Source organism: Acomys minous (genome assembly GCF_964271855.1).
Source record: "Acomys minous genome assembly, chromosome: 7".
Classification (NCBI taxonomy): Eukaryota; Metazoa; Chordata; class Mammalia; order Rodentia; family Muridae; genus Acomys; species Acomys minous.
This window is the reverse complement of record NC_140488.1, coordinates 72,066,951-72,094,322: the sequence shown is the minus strand read 5'-3', so window position 1 is coordinate 72,094,322 and position 27,372 is coordinate 72,066,951. Positions and strand designations below refer to the sequence as shown.

At 42.2% G+C, this 27,372-nt stretch overlaps 1 protein-coding gene across 1 annotated transcript in view; it reads right to left on the bottom strand.

Moving 5' to 3' along the window:
* Positions 1–27,372, bottom strand: part of SLC16A2 (solute carrier family 16 member 2) — a 118,162-nt gene that overhangs the window by 75,081 nt on the left and 15,709 nt on the right. The window lies entirely within an intron of this gene.

The window sequence follows — 27,372 nt, the reverse complement described above, 5'->3', positions numbered from 1 at the left end:
TCTACACCACATAGTTTCCTTTTAAATATAATTTTAAAGTGTTTTTTGTTTGTTTTTTTTGTTTTAAATTTTGAGTTTTTTTGTTTTAAATTTTGAGACCAGATCTCTATATGTAGCCCTGGCTGCCCTGAAACTCATTATATAGACCAGGCTGGCCTTGAACTTAGAGATCTGCCTGCCCCTGCCTCCCAAGTGCTGGGATTAAAGGTATGTGCCACCACTGTCTGGCTTTAAAGTGTTCTTAAAGAGAAAGAAACTAATAGTGTCTATATTTTTATATTATGGTAATTGGCTTGCTTTAAGAAAGAAAAAAAATGCTCACAAGAAACATTTTGTCTCTCATTTTCATCCTGGACAAATCTTTGAACATAGTCCTAAATGTTCAGCTGAACTTCTTTCTCCATGGGTTTTCAAAACCCATTCACCAATGTTCAGGGAGGTGCAACAATGAGTAACAACATCAAAGGAAATAGAATATCAACAACAACAAAAACTGCCAAAAATAGTCTTCAGTACAAAAGAGAAACAGCAAGGCAACATTCGCCAACTCAGTTTCTGCTAAAAAAAAAAAAAATTTTTTTTTTGAAAAGAGAAGTCATCTGTGAAATAAAAAAAAACACTGGTAAGTGACCTGCAAGTAAAAAAAAAGTACCAGGAAGTTGTATTTTTAATAGGCTCCACCTGGAAACAACAGAAATGTGTATGGACAGATAAATGCACAAAACAAATGGTGGGCTGGGCACATAATGGGGGAAATTACTCAGTAATAAAGGGGGAGCTGGGCCTAGTGGCATACACTTGTAATCCCAGCATTTGGCAACCTGAGACAGAAGGATTGTAAATTCTAGGCTAGCCTGGGCTACATAGCAAGATCTCTCTAAAACTCAAAACAAACAAGCAAGAGAACGAAGCAAAACGTTGCTACATACATTATTCTGAATCTCAAAATAATTATGTCAAGTGAAGCATCTCCAGATAAAAGAGTACATAACCTGTGATTTGCATAAGAGTCTTTTAAAAGCCAATGAATCTATAGCGGCGGAAGCAGAACAGGATTGCTTTGGGATGGGGACAGGAGTCAAGGGAGGGCTGACTGCAAAAGAGGATGAAGAGACCTTTGGGAGTTATTGGTGAATTGGATTACTGGGTGAATACATCTGTCAAAATTACAAAATCATAGAACTATAATATATGCTGTTTATTGTACACCAGTTATACCTTAGCAACCCGTATAAATTAGACTTCGAGCAAAAATATTCTAGTAGGTGCTGTTGAAGTAACTTGATGTGCATTTCCTATGCAGACCTCATAGCTAGAGCAGGAAGCCGAGAGCTCATGTCTTGAATCACAGCCATAAAGGCGAGAGTGCAAACTGTGAGTGCTGTAAGGTTTTGAAACCACAAAACCTGCCCCCAGAGATACACCTCTCCCAGCAAGGCCACACCTCCTGAACCTACCCAAATGACAGCACCACCAACTGGAAACCAAGTATCCAAATGCCCAGGACCACAGGGACATTTTTCATACAAGCCACCACAAAGCCTAAACTAATATTATCTTCAAATATTGCCTTCCTCTTTTTCCCAGATATTTTCTAAGATTTTAAAAATAAGACTAACCCTTTGTTTACAAGGTAAAGAAAGATATTTAAGGTGTAAAACACTTCTACTTTCCCTACAACCCTGTGACTTAGGGTTTTACTTTATCAGATGCAGTGCTATCCCGTGCACATCAGGATTAATGTCTGATTTTCTTTACCGAAACTGAAAAGGTTCCTTAGCAACCCTTTGAGATGTAACCTCAGAGTGCATAAAAACCAATGCATATGGCTACTATAAAGACAACCATTCTCGGTTGAGAAGCCATCTCTACACTTGGGTCTATCTTATTCCTCACCTGAGTTTCTCTCTTCTTATGAATCCCAGTACTTAAAAAAATGTGCAAGATGTCTTTTAATATGTGCTAACTGCTTTGTATTGGCACATACAAACTTTTTTCCTGTGGTGAAGCCAAGTATCCCACTTTATGTGAGTAGAGGTCTTTAAAGGAGAAAGAAAACTCCTCAGGCTGCTTACTACTGGCAGCCGCTCTGGTCTGTCTCACGTGCTACATTGTCACTGTCTTACAAGAGAGAAGAAGAAATTGGCCCAAATATTTTGGATGACCTAGGTCCGATCCCCTTGCTGAGTCTGTAGGTGGCATTTCTGCATGGCTCTTATTTTGACGGGAGCTTTGGTTTAGTTTCTTCATGGGCGTTTTGAACCTCTAAGGGCTATCTACCACACATTAATTCTAAGCACAGCTACTTCTCTGTCCCCTTCTCTTTCCTGTTTCTCTTTGCCTGTGGTCTTCTAGGCCTCTGAGACTCTCTCGTTGTGCAGAGATCTGCAAATTTTTCAGTAAGAGTTGGAATATGTTGGAATAAGTATACCAAGCCAGAATGAAAAGCTCTGGATGAAATGTTAGCACCTGGGAGGTAGAAACAAGAGCAGAAACCTCAGACCCACCTCTGTGAGGAGAAAACCAAAGCCCCAAAGGAGCCTGGGAACTAGAAAGCTCAACTAACAATGATTCCTATTCATTTGTGGATGCCTGAAAGGTTTTTGCTCAAACTCAGGTTATCTCAGAACCTTTAAAAAAGAAAGAAAGAAAGAAAGAAAGACCCCGAGGAAAGTGAAAGGAGGAAGAAAGGAAGTTTAGGGGGAGGGTCCGATCACAACAGGCTCAGGAGGAGGCACTCCTATATAAGAGGAAATAGGAGAAAGTGACAGCCATAGTAGGGGACAGAGTTAGATTTCGAGCAGTTGAGGTTTGGAATAAAAAGCATCCTGATCTCCCTCAAGATGAAATTAAGCCTGAATCCCTCCTAGGAGGACTTGGAGCAGATTAAGTTTCAAATCTCTGGGAGTGGTTTCTAGAAATATAAAGCTAAGGACCAGGATGCCTTTCAACCTTAGAAGCTCTTTGATTTGGCTCATCACAGACCATCTGTTCTATATCTATATCTATATCTATATCTATATCTATATCTATATCTATATCTATATCTATATCTCTGCATCTCTATATCTCTATCTGCTATTTAGTCCCAGAGCTGTTATGGGCAGAGCAGCAAAGTAAAAAAGACCACAACTCCAGAAAGAGTTTTTTCCTTGCAAAAGTAGGTCACCTTGTGTGTTGCCTAGCACTGCATGCATGTAAGGGAACCGCCAGGTGAAGCTGGAGGCAGGGCCCACAGTGTGTCTGATATTTGAGAACCCTCTCTCTCCCTCTCCTGTCCTGTCCTGTCCTGTCCTCTCCTCCCCTCCCCTCCCCTCTCCTGTCCTGTCCTTCCCTCCTCTCTCTCCTTCCCTCCTCCTCCTCACTGTCTTCCTATCTCCTCCATCCGCCCCCTCTTATTCTCACTCTCTATCGGCTTCTCCCCTTCTCTCTCCCAGACTCACCACTGTACTTTAGGAACCCTCGAGCCCGCAAATTTTAAAGACCACAACTTAGGTAACACATAAAACTTGTAGGGGAAAAAAAAAAAAAACCGAAGCCGTGAGGCCCAGAGAGGGAAAGTCATAGACCTCAAAGGTATTTTTCCAAGGTGGTAAGCGTTTGCTAATGGCAAAACAGGAGTTTGATTTCTCTGAGCTCTGACCCAAAGTGGAAAACAAGAGAAAATGTGTATTTATACAATGTGATTAAAGAAAGGTTTTTGCCAGCTGTGGTAGTATATGCCTGTAGTCTCAGCGCCCAGGAGGCTGAGATAGTAAGATTGTGAATTCTAGGCCAGTGTGAGCAACATAGGGAGACCCTGCATAAAAGGGGGCTATTTCCTGTTCCCCATAACTGCTGTATCTTGTATTTTTGCATAATGAAGTTATCTGTGCTCTTATGCAGGTTTTTTTCTTTTTTCTTTTTATTTATTGTTTTGGAATTCTGGCCTTGAACCAGCAGTGACATCAGTGTGTTTTGATGATTGGTTGATAGTGAAAATGCAAAGAAGATCTTTTGTAACAACACAGAAACTAGAAGTGGTGACAAACATCTGGGAAATAACAGTTCTGTAACCAGGATGCTGACCTTCAACTATAGGTTTTCTTATCCTGCTGTTTCCTGTGGTATCAACAGATTTATGTTCCAAGAAAATAATGTGTTTCTATTATCTGAGGGTAATTAGAGAGCAACTTTGGATCACATCCATAAGTTCCAGGTGGCTTGCTTTGTGGAGAGGATGAAATTCGCATCTCTTTGGCAACAAATTGATATGTTGTGAGTACCTTAAATGATAGCTCTCAACAGAAGAAGGGCAATAGCCATCAATTTTATGTTTAATAATAAGAAATAAGGGGATAAGTTAATATAAGGTGATAAGAGAATAAGATGCCAGGCAACAGATATGATATTAGATGAGGAGTTTATTAAATGAGCATAGGGGAGAAGGAAAGGGGGGAGAGGTACCCCAGAGAGAGAGAGAGACAGACAGAGACACAGAGAGAGACAGAGACAGAAACTGAGAGAGAGACTGAGAGAAGAGAGAGAGAGAGAGAGAGAGAGAGAGAGAGAGAGAGAGAGAGAGACAGAGACAGAGACAGAGACAGAGACAGAGACAGAGACAGAGACAGAGACTGAGGAAGACAGAAAGGAGTAAGGGGGTAAGAGAAGGAGGGACGAGGTAGTTCTGTCCTTTTATATACTGGGCAGGGCCACGCCCCCATGGCAGGCAGGCAATGACATCACAGGTAGGCAGACCGAAGCAGAATTCTATCATTCAGTTTCCTCAGAAAGTAAACAATGTGGACCTAACGCCAACAGTTGAAATAAGGACCAGCTGTGAATCGCTGGGCTCAGTAATGACTGTTAAGATGTCCTTCGCTCCTGGAGATACACAGGAGTGGCTGGTTTGTACTGGCCTGGGATTCAGTTTCAGCAAAACTATTGTTCTGTTTAAATGCCTTTTGGAAATCTTGGATACTGCACATCTATAGTGTCAAATGTGCAAACATTACTCATTTTAACTTTTTAAATGAGTAGTCCTAAGTGTGATTGCTTTGCATGTGAAGTCATTTATTTATAATAAAATCTAGTACTACATAAGAAAAAGATTTTTTTAAAAAACCTTCCTCAAGAAGACACATAAAACAATAAATTGGGGTATTTAAAAAAATATTGGAGAGATGACTCAGTGGTTAAGAGCACTGGATACTCTTCCAGGGGAGACAGGCTCATAATCATTTGCAACTCCAGTCCCAGGGGGATCTGACACACTCTTCTGGCCTCTGACGGCACCAGGAATGCATATTATGTATAGGTGTGCATGAAGACAAAACACCCATACACGTAAAATCGTAAGTAAGTGTTTTAAGAAATAAACTTATTTCTCTGAGATAGTGATCTGGAGTATATATTAGATCATTCACAAGGTCTCTGTAAATCTCGGGGTTATGTCTCCAATGTCTAGAAGCCTACTGCCTTCTAAACCTGGCCCAAGGCTTCCAGTTGCACAATACCCTAGGTACAGGCCCAAACTCTAGCCAATATATTAAATTTCAGCTTTATCTGAGTTTGTATTAGTCTGGGACTTCGGAGAAGCATTAAGAAAATGAATTTTTAAATAAGACTTTGTTAAGGGAGATGAAATGATAGAAAGAGATGCTGGGGAGGGACTGCAAGATAAGCCTGTGTGTGAGTGGAGGCGAGAGAGGGGGTGGGTGGGAGCAGGGAAGAAGTCTCATGGAAGAATTTAGGCCTCCCTTGTACTCCAAGGAAGATTTGGCCGGACCACCAAGGCTTCATGAAAGCCAAGGTCAGCCAGAAGTCAGAGGAGTTCTGTGTCTCCTAGGAATAGACCAATGTTAGTGACTCTGCCATGTAGCAACTATGACCTCAGCACAAATGCTGGACTAGATTTCAGAGTGCTGAGGCCAAAACCTTGAGCCAGTTCTGTCTTCTACAGCTGGAGGTCTGCAGAGCATATTCTTGCAGGTACAATTGAGTTCTGCTTTCAGTTTTGCTATGTCCTTTCTTTGTCCAGTGATGGTTTTCTGTGCTTCTGCACCCACAGACACATCTGGAACCCCAAGTCTTTAAAGGAGAAGAATACAGGAAAAGGGGGTGCAGAAAGCCTCTGGCTGAGGCTTGAGTTGTTCACCTTGAGCATTGTTTCTTTCCCTACAGGGTTCCTAGGACGTCATTGCCATGGTCCTTCTTAGACACCTGAATGTCTAAGAACAGCTCTTGTTCTGCTCCAGACTCCTTTACTTTCCTTCCCAATGGTCTTAATTACCAAGGCCTGGAAACCATGGACCTAAACGTGGGTCAGGGCATGGTGATGTCGCCAAACTCTATCCACATCAGCAACCACCTCTGAACTGAATATAATAAACTAGTTTTCTATAGTACTACAGAGAGTTCATTACTACTTTCCTTTGATCAGTATACTGTTATGACACTTATGAAAAAATTCAACAATTAAGAAAATTCCAATGATATCTCTCACAGAAAATAGAACACTAAAGATTCTGAATAGCTAACGCAGTCTTGAGAAAGAACAAACTGGAGGCATTATTAGGTTTGATTTTACATTTTCAACACCTACAGGATATTAGTCTAGATTTAATAAGGATATCTCTAGGTGAAGGGGGTAGAGGAAGGAGTAGAGACTTGATGAAGAGAAGATATACAAATAGCACCTAAAATGAAAAACATTGGTTCAATCATATAGCTCAGTTCATAATAGAACTTTCCATGAAAGCCTGATGACCTTAGTTGCTCTCCAGAATCAACACATAGGTAGAAGAAGAGAATTGGCTCCATAGAGTTGCCTTCTGGTCTTCATACATGCACCTTAGCATGAATGCCCACACACATATCATGAACATAATTAATAATAAATAAATAAGTAACAAGAACATGAAAATTCTGCCATGAATGTGAGAGATCAGTATACTGTTATGACATTGACAAAAGAAATCAAAGACACAAATAAGAATTGTATGCTTATGAGATAAAAGAATTAATGTTCTACAAATGTTCACACTATTCAAAGTCATACACAGATTCCATCTTTAAAAATTACAATGCTATTTTTCACAGAAAATAGATCACTAAAGATCCTGAATAGCTAAAGAAATTTTGAAAAAGAAGTTGGAGGCATTAAACTCTTTGTTTCCAAATCATAGTACAAATCTATAGTAACCAAATTAGTAAAAATAAATCCTAAAATAAAAAACACAGGCCAATGGAACAGAATAGAGAGCCTACAAACACACAAACACATACACAAAATGGATTTAAAAGCAGGCAAAGGAATGGAAGAGACCTATTTTAAAGAAGGTATACAAGTAGCCAACAGGTTTATGAAAAGGTGCTCAACATCAAAAGTCAACAAAGAAGATCAATAAAAACTAAATCATAATGAATTTCATGTTAAGTAGGATGGCCTTTTAAAAATCAAAGAAACCAAGTGTTGCTGAAGGTGTGGAGAAAAAGGAACCCTTATACATTGCTGATGGGGATGTAAATTACTGCAACCATTATGGAAATCAGCATGGAGGTTCTTTGAAAAAAAATTACAAATAGAATTGCCATATAATCCAGGAATCCTACTTTGGAGTATATAGTCAAAGGAATTGAAATCAACATGTGCAAAGAGACATCTACACTCCAATGCTCACTGCAGCATTATTTGTAACAGCCGAGATATGGAATCAACAACCTAAGTGTCTATCAACAGATAAATGGATATAGAATGCATGTATGGTACAAAACCACAATGGAATGTTCTTTAACATTAAAAATGAAGAAAATATTGGTATTGGCAAGAACATGAATAACCCTGGAGGACATTCTGCTAACTAAAATAAGCCAGACACACAAAAAGACAAATTACCATATGATCTCATGTGTCTGTAAAATCTAGAAATGCTGAAGCAGAGTTGAATGTTGGTTTCCAGGGGCTGAGAGGGAAGAGACATGGGGAAATGTTGGCCAAAGGTTAAAAACTTTACTACAAGGCAAGTAAGTTAAAGAGACCTAATGTATTCACGGTGAGTGTAGTTAATAATACTGTAATATGTACTTGAAATGTCTAAGAGCATAAATCTTAACTGTTTCTTTAATACCACAAACAAAACTAACTATATGAGGTAATGGATGTGTTAATTAGGTTGGTTGTGGTAATCATTTCACAATGTATACATACTTTGTATAATCACATTGTAAAACCCACATATTTACAGTTTTTATTTGTCAATTAACCCTCAATAAAACTGAGGAGAATAAAAGACATGAAAAAGCAAAGTTACTACAAGTTGCCAAACATTATTAATGACCCCTTTCAGTTTTGTTTTGAACTTTAATTAATTTTTTTGTTTTGCTTTTCAAGACAGGGTTTCTCTATGTAGCCTTGGCTGTCCCAGACTCTCTTTGTACACCAAGCTGGCCTCAAACTCACAGAGATCTGTCTGCCTCTGCTTCCCTGAGTGCTGGAATTACAGGAGTGCGCCACTGCACTCAAATAATTAAATTTTTATACAATACATTTTTATCATATTTTCCCTCCCACAACTCCTCCCAGATCCTCCCCACCTCCCTACCCACCCACCCACCTTTATGTACCATAGTTCTCTCTTTCAGAAAAATCCAGACACCAAAGCTGATACCAAAACAAAAAAAAGAGAAAACCTCCAGCAAAATGAAAATCAAACCAACATGTAAAAGACCAGCAAGTCAAAAGATGCCCAAACAAAACAAAGCAGAGGAAAAACTCCACAGAGAAGAAACCAACCAACCAACCAACCAGCCAACCCATAGAGTTCATTGTGTTTTGCCTACCGGCCTTATCATTTGAAGACAGGTTTATGTAGCATGTTGAAGAAGATTTAAAATTTTTTTATTTTTAATTAAAATATTACATCATCTTCCTCTCCATCTTCTCCCTTAGCCTTTGGACCCTACCTCCCCTATCCCCAAACCTATTCAGCTCCCTATCTGATTATCATGTTGGCTTTGGGCCATAGTAACATGGAATGGCTTGCCTAGGGGTGAAAAAGCAGAGATCCCTCCTATGTCCCCCTCACTTTGCTGTTCACTCTCAAATCATGAGCTCCTTTAAAAAAATTATTGTTACATACATATGGCATATAATAAGTAATAAATAAATATGTAACTATAGGTTACTGAGTGTTTTGTGTTGTTTGCATGCTTTTTTTTTTTTTTTTGAGTTGGCCATTTGGAATTGAATAACCAATTAAGGGGCTCCTTCCTGGAGAAGACTGATTCACCCTTAGCAGTCATTAATTGCTTGTAACTCTTCTTCATCTAGCCATGGGCCCCATGAGTTGTTTTGTTTACTTATTTTCACTAATGGTTGGGTTTACTAATGGAATATATCTTTTCTTCACTTCCTCCAAAATTATTTGTTTTAAGTGTTGGGGAGTAAACCTAGGGGTTCATACATATAGGCAAGCACCCTACCATTCAGCATATCCCCAGCCTACTAATTCTAAAAAAGAAAGGCCACTAAGAGAGTGGGAAAAGGCTCACATCTCGGCGTTCTCAGCCCTAGGCAAGCCATTACACATTACTGTGGCTCAAAGCCAACATGATAATCAGGTAGGGAGCTGAATAGGTTTGGGAGGGGATCTAAAGACTCAAGGACTCCTTTTTCTGCTTTTCACTGGTTCCACCTGACAGCCTGATTCCTAGGAAGCAGGCTGCATGTGCAGAAATAAGGTAATTGGGAGTGGGGGCTGATGGACAGTTTTAAGCACTCAACAATAACCCTTTAAAGGGAGCTAGAGAGAGATGCATTGTGAGTAGACCACTGAGAAAAAGCCAGAAATTGGGTCAAATTATTTATAGACCCACTAGAGACAAGACGTCTCTTTAGAGGCCTTTATGGTGTTAAAAAAAAAAAAGAATAAGAAGGCTGAAAGTAAATTTTCTCTTAGATGTAATGATCGGCAAGCAATATCAAGAAGATGCATGTGGCTTAGGAAGGTACCAATGACCCTAACTTTTAGGTATCCCACATGCCAGCGTTTGGGGACATGCTGAAGTATCGGATGTCCTGGACTGAAAGGAGCCATGTCTGTAAAGCTTGCTTCACTGGACCTCTGTCCTTCAAGTTCCCTCACAGATGTCAGGCTTGTTTTCTTCAGAGCAATGATTCTTAATCTTGACTATATATTAGAACCAGCGAGGGAGCTTTTAAAAATATCACTTCTCCCTTGGAGATGATGATTCAATTGGTGAGATAGGGCCAGGATGACAGTATTTTTAATGTTCCCTAGGGAATTCTGATGGGCTGCTAAGGTTGAGGATTACTGCTGTGGAGGAATCCTGCAGACTCAATCTGATGCCAGCTTGAGTGGCAGGTCAGGTGACTGGAAGGTCTTGGAGGTAAAAGGATAGTAAGATGAAAGGCTAGGGGATGCAAACTGGCCTCTAAACTAGCTAAATGGATTTGGGACATTTCTACTACTGCTGTATTGTGGAATCCTTGTCAGTTCCCATGACTCTCACTGAGTCACTGTTCCTCTGCCAGTACTCAATGGCTTCTGACGGTCTTTGTGAATTTCTCGGCTTTCTGGAATTTACCAGGTAGAAGAAAGACCAATCCTTGCCTTTGTTCCTGCTGCCCAGGCAAGGGTTGGCCTACAAGGGAGGCCAGTAACGAAACCCGTTGGGAAGGGAACTGTCTGCCCAGACAGTAGACTGGAAGGCTAAGAAATAGTAGTCAGGTCCTCTTCAGTTGTGATCCCAGTAGGAAAGGTCAGTGCTCAAGTGTAGGCTCTTTATACTGCTGGTAGCATCAGTAGCACATCTGTTTAGCAGTAGTAGCAGCAGCTGCAGAAGCAGTAGCAGCAGGCATGATAATGATCTTAATTTTAAAAGCAGCTCTCTTATCCCATATAAGGCCATCTCAAGCATATGTAGAGCAGCGTTTCCAGGAGCTGAAAGCACCTCAGCTGTTCTCTCTTTGCCTTTCTATTATCTTTCTCTGGGAATTGATTGCTTTTCCAAGCTGAGGCCTAGCAAGATTCTTGGCCCACACATTAGACTCTTAAGCTGGCTTGCTACGCAGTTAGTACGAGAACGAAGTACCTTCTCCCACCTCTCACCCAACTCTTTACCTCCCTTGTGCTACATGACAATTCTGTCACCCAGTTTTCCCCTTGTTCAGCACTCCATGCCCCATCCTACTTATGAGTTACAGGACACAATTCACTTACAAGCAACATCATCACGTGGTTACCACAACTCACACATGACCAAGTATAGTCACTTAGCTAAACTTCAAGCTTCTTGGAAAAGACTTGGTGCCCTACAGCCTACCACTGGACTGAACACATAGTGTTAGAGGCCGTTTGGCTCATCTGATGAAGTTTCCAGGGCTAATCAATCAAGAGCTCAATACAGTACCCAAACTGACGTGAAAGGAAAAAAAAACCTGCATGTATGAGTGTTTGCATGTCTATCTGTGTACCGTCTTTATGCTTGGTGCCCTTGGATGTCAGAAGAGGTTGCTAGATCGCTTTGAACTGAAGTTACAGATGGTTGTGAGCTGCTATGTGGGTAATGGGACCAAACTTGGGTCCTCTACAAGAGTATCAAGTGCTCTTAACTACTGATGAGCCATGAATCTCTCTCTGTCTCTGTCTTTGTCTCTGTCTGTCTGTCTGTCTCTGTCTGTCTGTCTCTGTGTGTCTGTGTGTCTGTCTGTCTCCCCTCTCTCCCTCCCTCCCTCCCTCCCCCCTCTCTCTCTCCCTTCCTACTTCCCTCCCTCCCTCCCTCCTCCTCCCCCCCACACTTTGAGACAGGTTCTCGCTGTGCAGCTCCGAATGTTCTGGAACTTGCTATGTAGACCAGGTTAGCCTTGAATCTACCTGCTTCTGCCTCCATAGTAAGGTGTGTGCTACCATGCCTGGCCCCTATTCTTGTGGGTTTGTGAGTAGGCTTGCACTGTAAACTTTCCTCTGCTTTCCTTGTACTACACTCTTGCACATGTCACAGAACTGCTTTTAGCTGCTTCTCATAAGGCTCCCATGCCCTGCGTCATTTCCTCTTCAGGTTCCTTCTCTTCCTGCTTATGACCTCTGCACTGGATGGAAAATGGAGGAGGAGGTACACTTAATGTTGTTCACTAACCCACTAGGCACCCTATGCCCAGAATGGCTAGATTGACCTTTATCCCAGCCAGTCAGATGCTTTCCCATTTTCACAGCCTTCAGCAAGCCTTCCCTACTCTCCCCAGATGGAAAAGCCCAGCAGGAGTGTTAGAATTTTCTACTTCCCATGACAGTCAATTTTCAAATAAGTAAACAAAGAAAAATAAAACAAAACTCACTTGGATGACCCTAGATAAGGTACCTAACCCCTCAAGCTTGAATTACTCATCTCTAAAATGAAGATGACAGTGTCTTCTCTGGGGCTAGGCCCAATGCAGGCCTGCAATTCCAGCTACTTGGGAAGCTGGAGCAGGAGGATTGGAAATTCAAGCCCAGCTTGGGCTACATAGTGAGTTTCAGAACCCAGGCAAGCTCCTGTCTACAAAAAGAAAGAGAGAGGGTGGGGGGTGGGGGGAGAAAATCCCCTCCCTCCAGATAAAATGAGGCAAAACATGTTAAAGTATATAGCATCTTACAATGGTGATAATTAATAGTTATCAAATATTAATATGTGCCAGGGACTTTAAATACTTCATACATATTGAGTCACAGAAACCACCAGCAACCCCATGCAGTAATACTATTACTGCTTTGCTCTTAATTAGACTGAATAATATCCTACAAGGACATACAACTTACTAAAGTAGAGAACTGTAGAATATGATCTGAACTCAGACTTTGGAACATTTACTTGTATGACTTAATCCAATGTCTACAATATATGTGGTAAGATATTCATATATGTGCTATATAATGTGTGTCTATTATTCTTTCTATAGCCATCCTACTGTTTAACTGTCATTTCTTCTTTTTTAAAGAATATTTTACATAACTGAGGGGTTTTTTTTGTTTTTTGTTTTTGTTTTGTTTGTTTGTTTGTTTTTGAAACAGGGTTTCTCTGTGTAGCCTTGGCTGTCCTAGACTCACTTTGTAGACCAGGCCGGCCTCGAACTCACAGCAATCCTCCTGTCTCTGCCTCCAGAGTGCTGGGATTAAAGGCGTGCACCACCATGCCTGGCAACTTTAAAGAATATTTTAATTGGCATATACTCATTGTCCATGGCACTGGCTTCATGAAGACATTTCTGTACAAGTATATAAGGTACTTTGAGCATATACACTTCCATCCACACCTCATCTCCCCTCCCTTTTCATACCCTGCCCTCTCCTATTAGTCTTCTTTGCTCCCTTAGACAGTTTCACTTTTATTTTCATGTCCTACATTCATACATGATTTTATTTATCTGTATAAAATCTAGGATCCATAAATGAAAGAGAACACACTATTTGTCTTTCCAAGAAAGATTTGATTATTTAATTAATAATCACTAAATGTAATGGTCTCTAGTTGCTTCCATTTGCCTAGGAATGATATAACTTCATTCTTTTTGGATAAATATTCAATTGTGAGCTGGGCATGGTGGCACAAGCCTTTAATCCCAGCACTCGGGAGGCAGAGGCAAGCAGATCACTGTGAGTTCAAGGCCAGCTGGTCTACAAAGGGAGTCCAGGACAGCCGAGGCTACACAGAGAGACCCTGTCTCAAAAGAACAAAAAATTCAATTGTGTATATATACCATATTTTCTGATGTTGGAAACCTAGGTTGATTCCATAACTTTTCTACAGTCAATAATACTGTTATATTGTTGTATAAGTGTCACTATGACATGTTGACTTGGAATCCTCTGGATAAATACCCAGGAGTGGTATAGCTGGGTCTCATGGTGATCCATTCTTAGTTTTTTGAGAAGCTTCCATAATCATTATCATAGTGGCTAGATTAATTTATACTCCCATTAAGAGGGTATAAGGATACACTGTTGGCCACAACCATACCAACATTTGTCATTATTTGAGTTGTTTCCTGCATAATTGTCATTTTGACTGGAGGCATATGTGCTTTCTTACATAAAACAAAGTCTGATACAATAGGAAAGAAATTTAATAGACACTAGTTCAGAGGCTAGATCAAGATGATCTAGAGTTGTCAGGTCAAATATCATGGAAGATACACCTAAAAGATGTCTTAAAATGGGAAAGGTACCATAGATGAAGACTTAATGTAATCCAAAGCCTAGAGATAGAATTATGTCTGGGATTCTAGGGAGGAAAATGGTGCTGACACGGGCTTGGCTGGAGTGGTGGCATCATGGTAGTAAAATAGAGGAAGGATACATGAGTGATCTGGAAAATTTGATATGTCCTATTGAGAAGAGCTGTGTGAAGTTTAGACTCAGCTTTCTCTGAGCCAGGGAAGCTGGATCTAAGTACAGGTGAAGACGGAATGAATGTAACGGGCAGGTGGATTAGTACAAGAGTGAGGTTAGTACAAGGCAAAGCATAACAGAGATGGATGAAAGTTTCTGTAGGGAAATTTTAAACAACCTGCAAGAATCTGGTAATGAAGCCTAATGGTAGAGTACTTGCCCAGTGTGCATAAAACCCTGAGTTGCACTCTTAGCAAAGATGAAGGAGTAGGAAAAGAAGGAAAGGAAGAGGAGAAAGGTGAAGATGAAGAAGGACAGGAGGAGGAAAGTAGCACCCCACACAGTGGGAGGATAAGGCAGCTAGAGACAAGCAGAGCCATGTATGGGAGATATCTAAGAATTTGGGGGCAATTTTAAGTTCAAAGGCTATCAATTTGTGTTGTGTTGTCCTATTGGAAATCTTGAATTGAAACATTTAAAATGTATTGGTCAGAACAAAGAAGATATCTGCATTTTTTTTTCTCTATGATGCCCAATGCACAGGGATTGTTGGTTCTGGGATCTCACAACTTATAACCAATGTGAATTTGAGTATGTCCAGAGGAGAATAGGCCATAGGTGAAGACACTTGAAACTATGTCTTGTGACTATTTGTGAAGGAAGATATGTATTTATTTGTTTACATATGTATATATTAATATATTTATCACATGTATACCTTATAAAAATGATATGTATGTGTCATGATTAAAATGTACATGTCTATAACTGCTACATAAATTTAAAGTCATATAGAGGGCTGGAGAGATGGCTCAGCGGTTAAGAGCACTGCCTCCTCATCCAAAGATCCTGAGTTCAATTCCCAGCAACCACATGGTGGCTCATGATCATCTATACTGGAATATGATGTCCTCTTCTGGCATGTAGGCATACATGCAATAGAGTGCTTATATGTAAAAATAAATAAACCTTAAAAAATAAAATAAAATCATATAGATACCTTAAATTTCATAAAACAGTTATTATCCCTACAATGTAAAAGAAATTGTCATTTTCTAATAATGGATTTCATTTTTGTTACACGGAAACTGTGACCTACATTAAATTTCCACCCTACTAATGGGTCATAATGTATTAATTTTTTGAGATCACGTCTTATTACAAAGCTCAGGCTGGCCTCAATCTTGAGATTCAACTGCCTCAGTCTCCCCAAGAGATAGGATTACAAGGTGCTTTCCACCATATTTGGCTCCTATAATGATCATTTTGGAAAACTATTGTAGTAAATAACCTTTGTTTTTTTTTAATACAAGACTATTTATTTAATACACATGAATGTTTGCTTTCAGAAACAAAAAAGCATACAGTTCAAATAATATAACATGTGTGAGTGTGTCTTAGATACCATTTACATTTATATAAATATAAAATAGTGTTGTTGCTATTTCTGACAAGTCTCTTGAGAGAAATATTCCAGGAAGTATAAAACCAATGATAAATGACGACGGTAGCTACAGCATTAAGTAAATAACCTTTGAAGTCCCAACATGTCATAGGCCTTTGCCCATTTGTGTTGATCTCCACTCATTTGATAATTCAAAATTGTGGGCAATCCTTTCTTATTTTAATAGATTGGGGGTTCACAAGATTACTTCCCACAGGATGAGGAGGAAAGTCTGCTGTTCTCTAGCCCAGTGGAGACATGATGCTCTAGGGAAAGAGCACACTGACAGTTATAAGGGTGTTGAGAATTGGTGGGCCCCACCCCAATGCATGTCCAGTCTGGAGGATGCCAAGGAGGCTTACCAGCTCTATTCTGGTCATTTAATCATGATCTAACGTGGCTAAACAAGAACCTGCTACTGATCATTTAGTGCAAATAGTATTGTGACAGTAGACAGGGACACTAAGTTTTTTTCCCTTCTTGAAATAAGGGGCTTCCTTTTGCCCTTTCCCCAACTATGGAATCCTCCCAGCTCTTTACCAACAGAAACACAGTTCTCTACTCTGTGACAGCATAACACATTTGAATGCAGGCCCATTCCCTCCTATTTATAACACCAGGAAAGCTTAAGTATGCCAAAGGGATTTGAACAGTGTGGCACACTTACTGTCAACATCCTTCTATGAGACATTTGTCCTGTAACAGGTGGGAAAGACCCTTGTGGCATGACATTTCGATGCAAATAGACACATTTGTAAAAGCGGTTCTGCTTCATATAGTTCCGCCTGCCTCCTTTATGATCCATCGTTGAGTTACTTGGCCCTGAGGATCTAAAGGTTTCTCCCCAACTATAACTAACTAACCATCAGCCTCCCATATCACTCTATAGCCAAGCACAGCAAGGTCTAGTCACCTCTCAGTCACCCGTCCCTTGCTTCAGATCAAACACTGAAAGCAACCACAAAGGAGTCACTGGAAAAGCATGTTGTAACTCTGAGTAATCTCACATTCAAAGAAAGACTAGCAAGAAGCTGAAGAAACCTCACAGGCTAGTCTAAATCGGAAGTTTGCACATGGAGCTTGGTTATGTGGGGGAAAGAGGTGTGGGCGATCCACTTCCAAATGATTGATCACACATTTCAGGCTACATGCCTTTTTGTTTGGTCAGATGGACAAGTGTTTCCTCACAAAAGCAGCCTCTGTTCTCCCCTAGGAACCCAGCACACATTCATGTGGTCATTGACCAAAGCCCAGCTGCAGTCTGGCTCAGATCACTGCAAGAGCATGCACGGAGCAACCCTTGCTATTCGCTACATATTTGGAATTAGATGATCATACATTTTTCAGGACTGGAGTCTCTCTTAGCAAAAATTTTGTCTTAAGCCTTCAAAGTTCATGTGCTTTAACCACAGAGCCCACAGGCACTCACTCCAGAGGGATAAAAAGGGAACGGCCAAGTAAGAGAGAATCTACTGTCTCTGGTTTTCTCCATAGTTCTTTCTTTCACCTTAGGCAGGCTGGCCTGTGTGAGTTAATAGTCTTATCAATGGGACGTTAAAAAAATTAATTTATGTGCTTGCATTGCGGGGACAAGGATTTTGTGCTGTCATAACCAAGGAAACCCAGATCCCCAGAAATCTACCTACTCCAACCACTACCAGAGCCTACCCAAACACTTCCTTAAGAGAGGGTTTCACTATGTAACCCGAGCTGGCTTCAAACTCACAATCTTCTTGCCTCAGCCTCTGCAGTGCAGGCATTACAGGTGTTCAGGTCAGCATATTTTTTTTTATGGGGCATCAAAATAGAGGGGACAAGATAGGAACCTAAATGCTTTTGCCTTTAACTCATGGGCATGAACCCCTATCCAGCCGTCACACTGGCATGAGGGGTTGAGTGGTATTTGACACAGGAGTCCAGATCAGACTCATGAACTACAAAGATAGAGGTTGCCTAAGGGAGAACCATTGAGTTCATCATATAGAGACTTAGACCCAGAAATAAAAAAGGAAACACTCAAAGGTAGGGTATATGTTAGTGGCAGGCTCTAGCCTCCTTCATCAGCCAGCACTATTGCCATTGGCTGTTGGGTCTGTTAAGTCTCCATTTATTCTGTCATTATTCACTTAGCAAATATTTACTGAGTATTCCTTATGTCCTCAGTGCTAGGCTCTGGGGCTTGCAATGGGGAAGTACATAATTTCTCAATAAGAATGGCTTAGGGAGAGCAAGTTGGCTGAATGGAGGCGATTAGAGGTCTTGTCTTAATGCTTGCTGGCATAGCAAGTGTGTGAGTTTTATTTAGATCATGTACTCATTAGTTGTGGTTTGGGGAGATTTTGATGCCACCGTTGATGGAAGAAGGTCAGCCCTTTCTGATAGTCTGTAGTGCCCTGTTTTAAGGCAAAGGTCATCTCTTAATCCCCGAGGGCTGAGGAGTAAGGCTTGGAAGAGTGGGCTGGGAGGAAGGGGGGGGGATGGTGGTTGTGGGCAGGAGAAGGCTTAGGCAAAGGAGAAATCCCCAGAGCAAAACATCTGCCAAGCTAAAGCGTTCATAACAACAGGACGAATCAAGACCTTTCCAGTCAGAGAAACCACAGACTTCTGGCACTGAGCCGGTGCCAGCAGGTGACCTAGTTAGAGGGGTGTGTGGCTTCAGAAGTCAGTGTTCTGAAAAACCCAATAGATGTTGCAGAGCAGAACAACAGAGAACCATGGAGGGGGTCAGGAGAAGCAGAGCCATCTACGTCCTTGGAAACCAACAGTCAGTGAGAAAAGCAGCTGTGAGTTGTAGTTGAGGTATCCACAGAGCCAGCCTGGGCTGAGCTGTGACCCACTAAAGCCAACACAGTCGGGCCAGAGCATATCTAATTGCTTTGAAGGTTACAGCTTGGGCCTTTGGAGTCAAACAAGTACTTTTCCTAAGAGAGGATCCACAATGAGGGGAATAGAGAATTGTGAGTGCAGAGAACGATCGTCACCCAGTAGATGCCCATCCCCGAGCCTACAATTTGAGAAACTGAATGACCATTGTTCAGTCAGAAGGGAAAAGTCTCCCAGTCTAACCTGCTCATTGTGTAGGTTAGGAAAGTGAGGCATAGAGGAGTAAGGGCTTAGTCTATTACCACACAGCGAGTGAACACGACACTGATGAACTTAGAACCCAGGTCTAATGACAGTCAGTGCTTTGTCCACGGTCTTCTGCTTGACACCAAGTGAATCTCTACCTGCAGGCCAGAAGAGGGCATCAGATCTCATTACAGGTGGTTGTGAGCCACCAGGTGGTTGCTGGGACTTGAACCCAGGTCTTCCAGAGGAGCAATCAGTGCTCTTAACCTCTGAGCCATCTCTCCAGCCCCAGACCCCAAGCGAATCTCAATGTACACAAATGAAAATTCGCAACAAGTCATTACTGCCTTGCTTCCCACCAGTCATCTTTTCCATGCTACTTCCTCTCTTCCCCTCAAAGAACAGCCGGCCAGGGATCTGGGGCATTCTACGGATTTAAGCTGGGCAAAGCATGGTGCTTGGAGAATGGTAAGCACAGCTAACAAAAGGACATGAAGAAACAACTCCCAGGGGTTGTCTCAATGCCGGCTAATTGACGTTTGAGGCATTTTCCAAACATGTCATTAGCCTTGTACTTAAGGCGGCTGCCGGCGGTAATATAGTGGGAATCAGGCCAAAACTCCCCCGAGATAAACAAACAGACACTCAGGGTCAGCGTGAGCTTTGGGGAACCTGCTGCCACTAGACATTCCAGCTTGCTCAGGCCTGAGTCCTAGCAGTCACAGAGCTCTGGGCAGATCTCTAACACACACACACACACACACACACACACACACACACACACACACACACACACACACTTGAAACCCTGCAGCCTGCTTTGCCTTGTAAAAGAGGGGCAGTGCATCTCTCTCCCACCCAACCTCTTTCTCTCTGGAAAAACTGAGGCAAATAGTCTAGGAATGTCCTAAGAAATGGTCTGATGCTGTTTCACCATTAGAATACTCAGTTGTGAAAGCATGGGAAGACAAGCAATTGATCAGGCAAGATGAGGAAGTGTAATATGAATATTCTACCAAAAGCAGGGAGCAATGAGAAGCCAGGCACATGTGTTCTGCTCTTATTTTTTTGCCTGGCCACTTTGTTACAGGTCACTGCCTCCCTGAGCCTCTGTTTCCTCAACTAGGAAACAGTCAAATGATTCAACTTGACAAGTGGATTCCTATTATCAGAATTACTCAGTGGAGTGTGTGTGTGTGTGTGTGTGTGTGTGTGTGTGTGTGTGTGTGTGTGTGTGTGTGTAGTATTTGGAATTGAACCCAAAATCTTGCACATGCTAAGCAAGTGCCATGCTTTGAGTCACATCCTCAGCGAGTTTCCTTTTCTAAAAATTTGATCCAGGGTCTAAGTTGTCCTGGCAAAGCCTTGAAGCTGTGATCTTTCTGCTTCAGCCTCCCAGATAGCTGGGGTTACAGGATCTGTGGCAACAGGTCCAGTGTCAAAGTTATTTAAAACATTGAGTTGAAAATGGCACTTCAGTAATTATGACTCAGTGAGTTGGTCTTTCACTACAGAGGAACTGTATTTTGAACCCAGTTCCTAGATGATTCTACTGGTCAGCTGAAGTTTCCACTGGGGGCATTCTGACCTCCACCTTTTGTGAATCTGAGGAAAGTTTGGAATACATACTTAGCGTATTGGTGATCAATGTCACCATCCACTTTCTCTCTCTTACCTTCTTTTTCCTTTTTGCTTTTTTTTTTTTTAAATTCAGAGCCTCACTACGTAGATCTGTCGGTCCTGAAACTCACTATGTAGATCATGCTGGCCTCAAACTCACAGAGATCCACCTGCCTCTGCTTCCTGGGTGCTGAGATTAAAGGCTGGGTTCGATTTTTTTTCACACAACTACCTCCATATGACTCAGATCTGAATATTTCATGTGAGGAACTAGAAGGCCCCTCTGAAAACTCATAAAGGCCAAAAAGAAATACGTGGTTAGGCTCAAAGCCGACAACTAAGGTTTCTTGCATACCGGATAACCATTTATTGGAATAAGCAATAACAGCCTCATGTAGGAAAAGAAGGGCAAAAGCTTATTGAGGGGTGGCAAAGGGAAAGGCATTCAGTGACATGTTAGGGCAGGACCGGGTGGGGAGGAATGCATTCTTTGTTGCAAACAGTTAGGTAACTCTGTCATCCTGTCATCCTCATCCTCACCTGGGCCTTGGGCCAAAATCTGCACTTCCGACATCAAGAAAATAGACTGAGATCTTCTCTTGGGCATGACTTGAAGCAGAAGGCAAAGCCCAGAGGCTGAGGGAGAACTGGATCAGTCACAGGGTCTTAGAATCCCAAGTAAGAAGTGCTTTCCTCAAGCCTAATAGTCCTTTGCTGTAAGTTTACTTCATCAAGTAGGGTCTGTGTGTATGAGGTGGCCAAGCTCCAGTCAACCCTTTCCTGGATGACTACGTAGCACAGTCTTCTAGAAATCAGGATGCTACTGCCTGCCCCACTCAGGGTTTTATTGGGCTGGCGAGAGAGGAGCTTGTCTTGCGTGTGTGTGTGTGTGTGTGTGTGTGTGTGTGTGTGTGTGTGTGTGTGTGTGTGTTTCCTGAGGGGGGAATACTAATTTAGGTTGCAGCTGGAAAACAGAGGTAGGAAGCCCAGGCTGCCAGTGGAAGGACAGGACAGATGTGTGGGAACTCTGTCCTGTCCTGGAAAACAGATGAGGCAGATGGTATTGTGGGGATTGCAGACTCGGTCAGAGGATGTGTGAGAGTGCACCTCTCCCCTGGAGCTCATAAAACTGATCAGCCCCAAGGGAAAGAGAGGAAGAAAGAATGTTTGGCCTCCATAATTCCAATCTGAATTCATAGTCAGGGCAAGGAAGTAGGACAGTCATTTGCCAGGTGTCCAGGTGCAAAGTCAATGTTGGGGCTTCCTGCAGGATTTCTTAGGGGTATGGCCAGCACTCAAGGCCAAGGCCAAAGACTCTGACCTTGGTTGCTAAGAACAATGATTTGGAAAACAAATCCAAGCATATCATACCCTTAAAGTAGCCTTGCAAATAAGGCCCGAGAAGACAACGTGGATCTGGCTTTGGTCAACACGCCTAGAATGGAAAGGAGCTACTAGGATTTCCTTTCTTCAAGCAACATGCACGCTGTCCCATCTGGGCCCATCACTTCACTTTGACACACACGCTTGTCAAGTGCTTATGATTTACAACGCACTGTGTTAGGTGCTACGATCGCTCCAGTTCTCCCTTAGGAAGCCTCTTGTCAACTGCTAGCTCGTGTCACCACATATGGTCTTACTTGACTCAAGTGTGATGTTTGCATCTTTATTGACACAGGTACGCAACCCAATTCTTGATTTCCCTTTAACCGTCTTTCATCACAACACCCAGCAAAATAGACTGTATTTGGTGAAATGAAATGAGTCTTCTTGACAAAATCCAAAGCACATGAAGGAAACACATAGGGCTGAGGAAATAGCCCAGCTGATAAAATGCTTGCCACACAAGCATGAGGACCTAATGAATTTGAGTCTCTAGAATTCATATGAAAACCAAGTGTGGTGGTGCACTGAGGCAGTGAAGACAGGTAGACCTCTGGAGGTCTCATGCCACCTGGCCTAGCCAAAGCAGTGAGCCCCAGGTCCCACTGACAGATCTTCTCTCCAAAAGCAGTGTGGACAGCTCCTGAGGAATGACACCTTACGTTAACCTCTGGCCTTCAGATGCGTATGTACCCACACGTACCTACATACAAATCAATCTACAAGGGTGTGTGTACACACACACACACACACACACACACACACACACACACACACACACACACACACACACACACACACTTCCATGAAGAAATGCAGTGCATAGCCACTATCTATTTGGTCTAATGCTTAACTTTTTTTATTGTGCTTACTGCCTACTTTTATTTTTATTCCCGAAGACTGATGGGTATCTGAAAAGCAAATCCAGATTGTTTACTTCTCCTAGGCTTCCAGGTAAACTTCCTACCCACTTCAATGAGCACACAAATACACACAACTTAGAAGTTGCCACTTAGTATCTGTCACTTCTCTGAGGTCAGTTTCCTTACCCACAATAATGGGCTAATAATAACATCACGAGACAAAGCCCCATTTTCCAAATATGTCTGTCCTACTGATTTGCATGGACTCAGGGTTGGCACCACTCTGAGAAGTGAAACAAGAAGGCCTTTCTGTACATAAAAACCTGGCAAAATTTGCTTCTGGGAAAGCAAAAAAAAAAAGGATCTTGTGGTTCTTTGTCACAGATATTACAGAAGCAGATGGTCACCTAGTCCACAGAGCAAAGAGGGTAGGGGGACAAGGCATTGGCTAGGCTGGGCAAATTTCCATTCTTGTGTGCGTAGAAGGCCAGGCGGGGAGCAGAACAGAGTCACAACAGTGGCTCCTCCTGAGAGACGGGCATGTCGTGGCTCAGCAAGTTATGTCCAGGCCATTCTCTCATCTGATCCTCCCAACATACAACGCAAACCGAAATAAATGATTTGGCATACATTTTATTTTCATCTAAACTCTTTCAAACCTTTAAATGTAGGCTTAGTGTTTTGGGTCCATGAGATGCATGCCATGGCTCCATGAGCAAAGGCATTTGCTGCCAAGCCTGATGACCCGAGTTTCATCCCCAGGACCCACATAGTAGAAGAAGAAAAAAACAACAAAACCAAACCAACCGCCACAGCAGCCCCCAAAAGTTCTAACCTCCACACATGTGCCTACTCTCCACAAAAAAATGTGAAAAGACTTATTTTTACCAGTGAGGAAATTAATGTTCCAGGTAGTAAAGCAAACAGAGGGTAGCCATAAAATTTGCAGACAGTGACAGAACTCAGATTTTTGGATGCGCATGCCCATGCATCCACATGCATGTGGAGACCTGGGGTAGATGTAGATGCTTTCTATTGCTCCCCACTTATTTACTGAGGCAAGGATTCTTGCTGGAACTGCATCTTCTGGCTAGTCTAGCTAGCTAGCTTGTCCCAGGCATCACCTGGGATATGAAGAAGTGAGGAAACTGAGGCAGGGACCTAGAGCAGCTCAGACTATGCTGATTAGGAGACTCTCATCCAGTCTACTGATGTAGAGCATTCCACATGGGGAGACGCAGGGGCAGAGAAGAACCACAGGAGAATGCAGCCAAGTGACTGAAGGCTGCTAGGGTCGATAGGGAAGGATTAGCAGAGCTGGCTGACCTCTGCAATGTCAGAGTTGCAAAAGGCTTTATGAGTTATTTGAAAGCTGGGAATTGTGGCTCAGTGGTACAGTATGTGCTCAGCATGGTCAAAACCCCAGGTTTTAATCCCCAGTACTGGAGAGGGCAGGGTAGCGGGAGTAGGGGTGGCACTACCTAAAGGCATACACTGCTATCTGCAGGCTTGAGGGTCAACAGGACTTTATTTGAATCCTGGTCTTACTGCAAATGCTAGTACTGGACCTTGGATAAATGACTTAATATTTCTTCTCAATACACTTAGATGGAAAATATTGGAGGGAGCAGCAGCCCCCCCCCACAGAGTTATTCTGAGGATTAAGTGAGATAATCCATGGAAAAATTTTGGCATGATGCTGGCATGCACTAGGCTACCAATAATTTCAACAATCTCAAGAAAGTTGCAGTTGAGTTCTCACTCTGCCATAATTATACATTTTACTTTGACCAAAGCACTGCTAATTATTTCTTGGAGTGTCTTTACAGGGTTAGCGTAAGGCCCCGGTGATACAACTCATATATGTAAACATGTAGCTTGATGTTAGACATGCAGTAAATGCCCAGTGACTACTTGCTGACTCAGAACTGGAGCATCTCTAGGACATAAAACTTGAATAGTTTCCCCAGACCTTTGCTATGGCCTCATAGTCTTGCCTCATCCTTTGCACAGTAAAATGAAAACTCAAGCAGGCTCAATCTGTTCAGATGAGAACTGGTATTTTGTTGTTTCGGCTTCATCATTACAGAGCTATCCTCGCTTGCATGACCAATTCCTCAGCTAATCAAACAATCTGGGGCTAATAATGTAGCCACCTGTTCATCTTCTGGGGTCACACATTCTTTTTGTTTGGTTGCTTGGTTTTTCGAGACAGGGTTTCTCTGTGCAGCCTTGCTGTCCTGGACTCTCTCTGTAGGCCAAGCTGATCTTGAACTCACAGAAAACCACCTGCCTCTGCCTCCCTGAATGCTGGGATTAAAAGCAAGCGCCACCACGCCCAGCTAGGGGCCACACATTCTTAGCCCCCATCCCTAACCTTATTGGGACATCCATAGCCATTTCTCTTGCTTTGGAGTCCAGAGTGAGAGGCCAGGGATAAGTAAGATCAGGATGTATGCCAGTCTAGGGAAATACCCAGCCTATGTTTTGCCTGAATCCTGTGAAGACTTTCAGTGGATTTCTACTGGTTTGTCTCTAAGGCAAATGACATCTGTAGGCAGAGGGATGAGAAGGATAACATGAAATGATATTCAAAACTTTCATTGCTTAACAGCATCCTTCAGAGAAACAGGTCCAAGGGAACCAGCCATCAGTTAAATATGCTCCTGGCATTCAAGCCTAGTCTTTTCAGGCACTTCAAACTGACTTAAGAAGATTCTTTTTGCATTTGCCAAGTACCCATTGTTTGCAAAAATCTTTAAGAAATAGCTAGGCTTTCACTTCAACGCATATGGATTGGCATCTGACACCCAACTGGGATTACTGTGACTGTTACTAGTCAACCCTTTACCATTGCCAGGCAAGTGTAGGAATCTTATTACACATGCTTTGGTTTCCTCATATGTAAAATGAGGCAGTGGACTATGTGACTGCTGTCTTGAAACTGAGTCTGCAATTCCGTGAAGCAGGGGTGAGGACGACTATCCTGCATGCTCGCTCTCTCTTCTCTCTCTCTCTCTCTCTCTCTCTCTCTCTCTCTCTCTCTCTCTCTCTCTCTCTCTCTCTCTCTCTCTCTCTCACACACACACACACACACACACACACACACACACACACACACAGTTTTTTTTTCACTCTCATTCATACAAATTTAACCTGGACACTTAATGAACAAACACACACACACACACACACACACACACACACACACACACACACCACACAAGGCACCTTGTGAGGAGCCTTTATGGTGTTCTTTTACTCAGAAAGTCATTGTAATAAACACATCCTAATCCTAGAATGAACACATATTTTGGGTTGTCTGTGACAATCCTATTTTATGCCTATTGTTCTAGAAAAATATTAATAGTGCTCTCTTCCACTCTTCCATCCTCCATCCGCAAAGCCTCCCAGCTTTGATACTAAGTGATATGATAACTCTACCTAAACCCTATCGCCACAGCCTCAGGCCTGTGCCCTTCCTGAGAGATTGCCTTATTCTTTAATTATGTTTACCTCTTCATCTCCATCACTAGGGACTTGCTTTAGTGTTTCAACCCTACAATAAGCAAAGCAATTTGTGGGTCCACAGCCCACAGATTGAGGGAAGAGTGGGATACTCTATCATTTGACTTGAAACTTATGCAACCACCAGAATTCTCGTTGGCCTCAAAGTGGGTACTAGGCTTCCTTTTATTGGTCTGATCATTACCAATTCTCCAGCTAGGTGCTTTCTTCTCCTAAACCTCAACACCCTGACTCCCCATCTCCTTTTCCTCTCCTTCCTCTTAAAGGACTGAGCTCTGATGATGCCAGGTGCTCTCTGTCTCTGTCTCTCTGTCTCTGTCTGTCTCTGTTTCTCTGTCTCTGTCTCTCTCTGTCTCTCTGTACCTCTCTGTCTCTGTCTCTCTGTCTGTCTCTCTGTGTCTCTGTCTCTGTCTCTGTCTCTCTCATACAATATCCCCATCCCTCATGCTTAGAGATCTATGGAATTAGAAGTGACCAAAGGAGGGATGACGGGTAGGAAGGAGGGGAGGGGGAGGAGTGAGATTCCATTTCTTTTAGGCTCTGTGACTCATTTTCATTAGGATTATTGCCTAATTTCTTTTAGCTTCAGGGCATTTGGGCCAATGACTATTTCTGTGGCTGGATTAACTGTGTTTTGAAAAAACTCTGAAAATGTTGTCAGCTATTTGCAAACATGGCTATAAATACATTGTGCGGGAAGGAGTTGCAGTGCTATTCACGGAGCAACTGGACAGGACCCATGCTCTCCAGCCATGTGGATATTACACACTGCACTTTGAATTTTAGCAGCAGCTGTGCTAACGTGCAAACAAGATGGAGGCCAGAAAGAGGCCCCAGCAAGGGCAAAGGAAACACTATCAGGATGAAGTAGGGGGATTTAAAGTGCAATTTTCAGACTCCCTGAAGTCTAGTCTAGAGAGAAGTTGAATGCTGTGATTTGCTCATTTCTCAGCTATGAGGCTGTCCATATGTGCACACTTTTTTTTAAATGGAGTATGCATTTTTAATGGTCCATGTCATGAGTTCAAGCTTGAAATCAGGTATGTATATAAAATTTTGTACACAGATAGAGTTGCTTATACATGCATGTATTGTGGGT